Genomic DNA, 9,379 nt, shown 5'->3' on the forward strand with positions numbered 1-9,379 from the left:
AAGGGTAAGCCTAGGAGCCTGTTTGAGACTTTTACCGCCTTTGCGAGTTTGCCCTTGATCTTGAGGTTGGTTTTGTTCTTGAGCTTGCTCTTGATCTTGGACTTGGTCTTGAGCTTGAGCTTGTTCTTGATCTTGATCATCCTTAGAGGGGTGAGCTTGATCAAGGATATCACTTGGTGCAGGACCATCCTGAGGTTGATCTTCTCCTTGATCAAGATCACAGTGTTGAGGGCCTTCAGAGTGTTCTTTAGAAGCTTGTGGGTCTTGCATCGGTGATGGTTCCACATGAGTGGAATATTTTCCTTCTCCTTGAGCCACAAGGGGTTGCTCAACGGGCAAGGAGTGTCCCACACCCATTCTTCTTATGTCTTTGGGAGTAATCTCATCACCTGCATCACAAAGACCACTTTGCTCCACTTGTTAGCCATTATTCTCGTCAAACTCCATGTTACACGTCTCCTCAATGAGTTTGAAGACTTGTTTAGGGCACAGTAAGCGCGAGAGTTTGTAGCATAACCAACAAGTATGCCATCTTGAGCTATAGGTTCAAATTTAGACAACCGAGCACCTTTCTTAATAATAAACACTTACAATCAAATACCCAGAAGTACTTGAGGTTGGTCTTGTTACCGGTAAGAATTTCATATGGAGACTTGTTCAAGGCTTTGTGAAGGTAGAGCCAATGGATGCATGACATGCAGTGTTGATGGCTTCGGCCCAAAAGTTATATGGATAAACTGCGCCATCATGGTTCTTGCCGCGTCCAATAACGTCTGGTTCTTCCTTTCCGTCACGCCATTTTGTTGAGGAGTGTAATGTGCAAAGTACTGATGCTTGACTCCTTCATCACTCTGAAATTCATTAAAGGTGTAATTCTTGAACTCAGTGCCACTGCCACTTCTAATCATCAATATATTTGAATTACATTGTCATTGAGCTTCATTAGCAAAGTCTATGACGGTTTTTTGAGTCTCACTCTTTCTCTTGAAAAAGTATATCCACGTATCTCTTGATTAATCATCCACAATCATTAAGCAGTACTTTCTTCCCCCAAGATTATCATAGGATGGAGGACCAAAGAGATCCATATGGAGGAGCTCCAAGGTCCTTTTTGAGTAGATGGTAGTCGTGGGACGGTGAGCTGTCTCATGAATCTTTCATTCAATACAAGCACTGCAAGCATGATCTCTGGCGAAACTCACATTTGTTAGTCCAAGAACGTGATCCTCTTTGAGGAGACTTTGCAAAGATCTCATATTGACTTGGGCTAGCCGACGATGCCAAAGCCATCCCACACCAACTGTAGCCATTAGGCAAGTCGCGGTCTTAGTGGGTTGCTCCGAAAAGTTAACCACATAGAGACCGTTATCGACATGCCCAACAAAGGCTACTTTAAGAGTCTTGCTCCACAAAAGGGACACGAAATCAATGCCAAAGAAGGTACTAAAGCTCATAAGTGCAAGTTGATGAACGGAAAGTAAATTGTATGTGAGGGTCTCAACAAGCATAACCTTTTCAATGGTAAGTTTCAGAGAAACTACCACCTTGTCGAGACCCAATACCTTTGAAATTGCATCATCACCAAAGGAGACTTGAAAGGAAATGGATTGGTTGGCATGAACGTCTACCACCAAGTCCTTGCTTCCGGTCATATGATTTGTTGCTCCACTATCAAGCAACCACGACACCCCACCGGAAGCAAACTCGTGCATAAGATCAATGCTTGGGTTTAGGTACCCATTCTTTAGTGGGTCCTTTCAGGTTAGTAAAAAAGGTCCTTAGGAAACCAAATAGACCATTCAATGTACACATCATAAGAACCAACAAACTTAGCAAAAACATTCCCATCACTGGCACGACATAAAACATAAGAGGGGTTAAAGTCGCCGGCTATTTTGGGTAGAGGGGTTTTGCCCTTCTTGGCATTACTACCCTTAGCTTGGTTCTTTTTATTCTCACGAGTACCCTCCCCAGTTTTAACAAAGGTTTCCATAAGCTGGGGGGTTGCTTGGTCTTCCTCTTCTTGTTCTTCTTGGACTGGGATGCAAATCCAACTCCTTCCTTTGCAACCACTTCCTTTTGATTGCTCAAAAGGTTATTCAGATTCTTTTCATCTTGGATTCATGTCACAAGGCCTTTATCAAGCTGCTCTTTTAATTTGGTGTTCTCTTTCACAAGGTGTGCATGCTCACCACATGAGTTAGTAGCATGGACATTATCAATTAAAACAAATGCACAACACGTGGCTATTTCCTTAGTGAGTTTTACTTGAGTTGAGCATGAGACTCTTTTAAAGAGGCATTAACATTCTTCAAGGCCTTGTGATCCTTGTAAAGTGTTGCAAGTTCTTCCTTGAGTCTAACATGGTCAAGACCAAGTGCAACCTTTTTGGATTGGAGCAACGAGTAAGAACAAGAGCATGATCAAGATCTTTCCTTAATTTAGCAAGGTCATTGTTGTGTCACTCCTCAAGAGTTGAACGAAGTCCTTGCTCTTCTTCGAGAGTAATAGAAAGATCCGCAATCTCGTCGGCATAGTAACGACTATGTCCTTGTAATGTAGAGATAGTTTCTTCATGAGATTCAATGAGGTCATTAGCCTCTCCAAGTTGTTCCAAGATAGCAACAAAATGCTTCTTGGATTCGCCCTTGAGTTTTCTCATCAATTTATCAAAGGATTTTTCCTCATCCTCTACCTCTTCCTTTTCATCACCACTAAGAGAGGTAGTGGAAATGGTAGCATTGAGGTTGGAATTTTTAATGTTGGATGTTACCTTGTTGGATGCCTTGTCCATAAGGCACTTGGCAATGCAGTTATCGCTGGGGGCGTTGAAGAGGGACACCTTGCTTGGAGAAGAGGATGCAATGGCCACGGTGGCCATCCCCATCACTTCACCACTTGCATCATCATCCTCATCCTCATCGGAGAGGTAATCCTCTTGAGCCACCAACCCTTTTGGGATTTTTCTTGAGGAAGTTGTTCTTGTTAGGGAAGGGCTTGGCCTTGTCTTTCCAAATAAGTTCTCCAGCATTGTCTTCCCTCTTCTCATAAGGACAATCAGCCACAAAGTGACTCACATTGCCACAATTGGAGCAAGTCCTCACATGTTGCTTGCCTTTGAGCCTACTTGGGTTGTTCTTTGAGAAATTTGGCTTTGGGTTTCTCTTGTTGCCCCAAAACTATCTTGATGCAAGAGCCGTATGCTCATGATAACCATACTTGGTGTCTTCGGGGCACAATTCCTCTTCTTCTTCCTCATCTTCCTCCAATTCAGCCTTGGACTTGAAGGCAAGGTTGGGAGAGTATTTTCTTGACCGTTGAACATGAGCAAGAGCATTGTCAGCGGTCGTGTTCAATATGTTCATGGCAATAAAAGCATCCAACACATTGCTTGAAGACAAAGATTGAAAGTCTGGCCTCTAACGGATGATGGAGGACATGGATTTGTTGAATGACATAATAGCATTGAGAAACTTATGATTGATCTAATTGTCATCCACATCCTTGCTTCCATGATCTTGAAGAGCGACAGAAAGAGTTTTCACCCTTCGGTATAGCTCATGAGGATCTTCATCCTCAATCATAACAAATTCATCGGCCTCATCAAGTATCACTTCATAGTTTGACCGTTGAATACTAGAACTTCCCTTGTACATGGAAATGATTTGATCCCAACAATCTTTGTCACAAGTGAATGGACGCAAATGAGCAGGATCTTGAATAGGAACAGCAAATTGAAGGATGAACAGGGCTGAATAGTTGAGCTGATTGTCAACCTCTTCTCTTGGAGTGAGGTTTCTTGGATCATGAGGGTAGTAGACTTGCTCTATGATTCTCCAAAGTTCTGTTGAGCTATGATTCATATGAGCCTTTATACGAAAAACCCAATTAGCAAAATCATTCTTATCTTCTTCACTACTAGCATTTTCCTTTTCGGAATTGGCCCCCATATGTGAAGTTACGGGATTAGCCACAAACAACGGGTCGGTAGACGGTTTTTGATAATCAAGGAAATCTTTAAGTATGTTCTTCACCTCAATCGTACCTGAGAATCTAAATGTGGACATGGCCTCATTTAGGTCCTCTCGGGAGACCGAGTTCGCAATAGCTGCCTCCGGCAACTCCCTCGGACTAACACCATCGTCAACCATACTCTTTGGATGGTAAAACCCTTAATAAAGAGATGAGGATATGATATCAATTGAAAGGATCGATATGGTTGACTAGAGGGGGTGAATAGGAAACTAATAAACTTTAATCTTTTCTTTTAATAAATTGAGATTAGCAACAAATAGGTTGTCTAGATATGCAACTAAGTGAGCAACCTATATGATGCTAACAATCACAATAGTATGCAAGAAGTAAATACAAGTAAAGCTAAGAAGTAACCACAAGTGGACCCCATGAAGACGAGGATGTGTTTGTGAAGTTCCTTCCCTTTGAAGGGAAGTACGTCTCCGTCGGAGCAGTGTGGAGGCACAATGCTCCCCAAGATGGCACTAAGGCCACCGTATTCTCATCACGCCCTCACTCAATGCGAGGTGTCGTGATTACACTAAGTGGTGCCCTTGTAGGCGGCGAACGGACCTTTACAAACATGGTTGGTGCTCTATCCACAACTTAATTAGAGGCTCCCAACGAAACCACGAAGCTTCCCCACAATGGAATATGGCTACGAGGTGACCTCTTCCGTCTAGGGTGCTCAAACACCTAAGAGTAACAATATCCACACAAGAAACTTTTGGGGAATCAATTTTCCTTTGTGGAAGTGTAGATCTAGATCTCCTCCTTCAATCCCTAGCAAGACAACAAATATGGGTGGCTAGGGAGAGAGATCGGGTAAGAAAGCTAGGAGTGCATCAATGGTGGAGAGAGAGAGAGGTAAGAGATAAGAGAGAGGTGGAAGAACCCCCCCCCCCCCACTTTATATAGGCCCCCCGCTTTCTAAGTGTTACAGCCATTTTTACATGGCAGCATTTCAAACAGTGGCCATGGCGGTACAACCAGGCTGCATAATTTAGCGGTACAACCCCCCAGCCACCGGCCAACCACCAGACCAAAACAGAACCTTGGCCGGCGGTTCCACACACCACGGTTGCTGGGCACGACTAAGTCCCAAGCGGTACACAGCCTGGAACACTGGTAGTACCGGCCTATACTAATATAGCGGTACAACCGGCCCAACATCGCCCAACAACCACAGCACAACAGAATTGTGTCCGATTCCAGGGTGTGAGCGATACAACCGCCCAAGGCAGCGGTACAACCGTCCAGCTTAGAGGAAAAGGGGGCTCTCTCTTTGATGTGGTGGAATGAGTTGGGTGCAAAAGAATTGTGAGAGAGAATTGATTCACCCGAGAACTTCCAATGTGGATTCCCTCTTGATAGAATGGGATCCCTACGACCAAAGAGAATAAACATGTAGAGAACGTCGTCTTTGATCTTTTCCATTTGGACGGAACAACTTGACACTTGGTACGTCATCATCACCAAACCACTTACGATAGGAGAATGTCCTTACAGTGGCCATATATATTTTCGTCGAAAAACTAGACTCACACGCATGCCTAAACTAGCTAAAAGCATGTTAACTCTAACATATTTATAACAAAGACGAACAACCTATAACTCTCCAGTATGCACAACATTACCTAGTTAAGTCCATGCATGTGACTTTTTCAGCAACCTACAAAATATAATACAGCCCAACGACTATCTTGACGACTGTACGTCTACTTAATCCAATACAGTATCAACACAAACATTTGCCACTCAAAAGCATCACCGTAAATCTGTTGCATATACAACCGTGATCATAGAAGCTCCACGACCATGCCTCTCTCAATAAACATCTTAGTGTAAAAACCGTGCATCTTGTTCAGATAAAAATGTGTATCTCATAATGACATACTCGTTCCTTTTCTCATCAAGTGAACGTGTCAATGGACAACACTACAAACAAAAAGGATGAACGATCGTGTCTTTTCTTAACTTCGATTCATGCCTCTCATAACTACGTAACATTCAAGATACAAAGGCAGTGTACGTACTCATTCATGTGTGGAAGTGTGCCTCACACAACTTTTAAGGATATGCCTCTATAAGTTTGTTGGAATTATGCCCTAGAGGCAATAATAAATGTATAGTTATTATTATAATTCCTGTATCAAGATAATAGTTTATTATCCATGCTATAATTGTATTGAATGAAGACTCATTTACATGTGTGGATACATAGACAAAACACCGTCCCTAGCATGCCTCTAGTTGGCTAGCCAGTTGATCGATGATAGTCAGTGTCTTTTGATTATGAACAAGGTGTTGTTGCTTGATAACTGGATCACGTCATTGGGAGAATCACGTGATGGACTAGACCCAAACTAATAGACGTAGCATGTTGATCGTGTCATTTTGTTGCTACTGTTTTCTGCGTGTCAAGTATTTATTCCTATGACCATGAGATCATATAACTCACTGACACCGGAGGAATGCTTTGTGTGTATCAAACGTTGCAACGTAACTGGGTGACTATAAAGATGCTCTACAGGTATCTCCGAAGGTGTTAGTTGAGTTAGTATGGATCAAGACTGGGATTTGTCACTCCGTGTGATGGAGAGGTATCTCGGGGCCCACTCGGTAATACAACATCACACACAAGCCTTGCAAGCAATGTAACTTAGTGTAAGTTGCGGGATCTTGTATTACGGAACGAGTAAAGAGACTTGCCGGTAAACGAGATTGAAATAGGTATGCGGATACTGACGATCGAATCTCGGGCAAGTAACATACCGAAGGACAAAGGGAATGACATACGGGATTATACGAATCCTTGGCACTGAGGTTCAAACGATAAGATCTTCGTAGAATATGTAGGATCCAATATGGGCATCCAGGTCCCGCTATTGGATATTGACCGAGGAGTCTCTCGGGTCATGTCTACATAGTTCTCGAACCCGCAGGGTCTGCACACTTAAGGTTCGACGTTGTTTTATGCGTATTTGAGTTATATGGTTGGTTACCGAATGTTGTTCGGAGTCCCGGATGAGATCACGGACGTCACGAGGGTTTCCGGAATGGTCCGGAAACGAAGATTGATATATAGGATGACCTCATTTGATTACCGGAAGGTTTTCGGAGTTACCGGGAATGTACCGGGAATGACGAATGGGTTCCGGGAGTTCACCGGAGGGGGGCAACCCACTCCGGGGAAGCCCATAGGCATTTGGGGGGGTCACACCAGCCCTTAGTGGGCTGGTGGGACAGCCCACCAATCCCCTATGCACCAAGAGAGAAAAAATCAAAGGAAAGGAAAAAAAAAGGAAGAAGTGGGAAGGGGGAAGGACTCCCTCCCACCAAACCAAGTAGGACTCGGTTTGGGGGGAGAGTCCTCCCCCCTGGCTCGGCCGACCCCTTGGGGATCCCTTGGACCCCAAGGCAAGGTCCCCCTCCCTCCTCCTATATATATGGGGCTTTTAGGGCAGATTTGAGACGACTTTCTCACGGCTGCCCGACCACATACCTCCATAGTTTTTCCTCTAGATCGTGTTTCTGCGGAGCTCGGGCGGAGCCCTGCTGAGACGAGATCATCACCAACCTCCGGAGCGCCGTCATGCTGCCGGAGAACTCTTCTACCTCTCCGTCTCTCTTGCTGGATCAAGAAGGCCGAGATCATCGTCGAGCTGTACGTGTGCTGAACGCGGAGGTGCCGTCCGTTCGGTACTAGATCGTGGGACTGATCGCGGGATTGTTCGCGGGGCAGATCGAGGGACGTGAGGACGTTCCACTACATCAACCGCATTCTCTAACGCTTCTGTTGTGCGATCTACAAGGGTACGTAGATCACTCATCCCCTCTCGTAGATGGACATCACCATGATAGGTCTTCGTGCGCGTAGGAAAATTTTTGTTTCCCATGCGACGTTCCCCAACAGTGGCATCATGAGCTAGGTTCATGTGTAGATGTCTTCTCGAGTAGAACACAAAAGGTTTTGTGGGCGGTGATGTGCGTTTTGCTGCCCTCCTTAGTCTTTTCTTGATTCCGCGGTATTGTTGGATTGAAGCGGCTTGGACCGACATTACTCGTACGCTTACGAGAGACTGGTTTCATCGTTACGAGTAACCCCCTTTGCTCAAAGATGACTGGCAAGTGACGGTTTCTCCAACTTTAGTTGAATCGGATTTGACCGAGGAGGTCCTTGGATGAGGTTAAATAGCAACTCATATATCTCCGTTGTGGTGTTTGCGTAAGTAAGATGCGATCCTACTAGATACCCTTGGTCACCACGTAAAACATGCAACAACAAAATTAGAGGACGTCTAACTTGTTTTTGCAGGGTATGATTGTGATGTGATATGGCCAATGATGTGATGTGATATATTGGATGTATGAGATGATCATGTTGTAATAGAAATATCGACTTGCACGTCGATGGTACGGCAACCGGCAGGAGCCATAGGGTTGTCTTTATACTAACATATGTGCTTGCAGATGCGTTTACTATTTTGCTAGGATGTAGCTTTAGTAGTAATAGCATAAGTAGCATGACAACCCCGATGGCAATACATTGATGGATGATCATGGAGTGGCGCCGGTGACAAGAAGATCGTGCCGGTGCTTTGGTGATGGAGATCAAGAAGCACGCGATGATGGCCATATCATGTCACTTATGAATTGCATGTGATGTTAATCCTTTTATGCACCTTATTTTGCTTAGAACGACGGTAGCATTATGAGGTGATCTCTCACTAAAATTTCAAGACGAAATTGTGTTCTCCCCGACTGTGCACCGTTGCTACAGTTCGTCATTTCGAGACACCACGTGATGATCGGGTGTGATAGACTCAACGTTCACATACAACGGGTGCAAAACAGTTGCGCACGCGGAACACTCGGGTTAAGCTTGACGAGCCTAGCATGTGCAGACATGGCCTCGGAACACATGAGACCGAAAGGTCGATCATGAATCATATAGATGATATGATTAGCATAGGGATGCTTACCACTGAAACTACTCCCGACTCACGTGATGATCGGACTTGGGATAGTGTAGGTGGATCATGAACCACTCAAATGACTAGAGAGATGTACTTTTTGAGTGGGAGTTTAGCATGTAATTTGATTAAGTTGAACTCTAATTATCTTGAACATAGTCTAAGTCCACTTTGAATATATTTGTGTTGTAGATCATGGCTCACGCAAGTGTCATCCTGAATTTTAATACGTTCCTAGAGAAAGCTAAGTTGAAAGATGATGGAAGCAACTTTGTAGACTGGGCTCGTAATCTTAAGCTAATCTTACAAGCTGGAAAGAAGGATTATGTCCTTAATGCTGCGCTAGGAGATGAACCACCCGCTACGGCTGATCAGGATGTTAAGAACGC

Source organism: Hordeum vulgare, chromosome 3H (genome assembly GCF_904849725.1).
Source record: "Hordeum vulgare subsp. vulgare chromosome 3H, MorexV3_pseudomolecules_assembly, whole genome shotgun sequence".
Taxonomy (NCBI): domain Eukaryota; kingdom Viridiplantae; phylum Streptophyta; class Magnoliopsida; order Poales; family Poaceae; genus Hordeum; species Hordeum vulgare.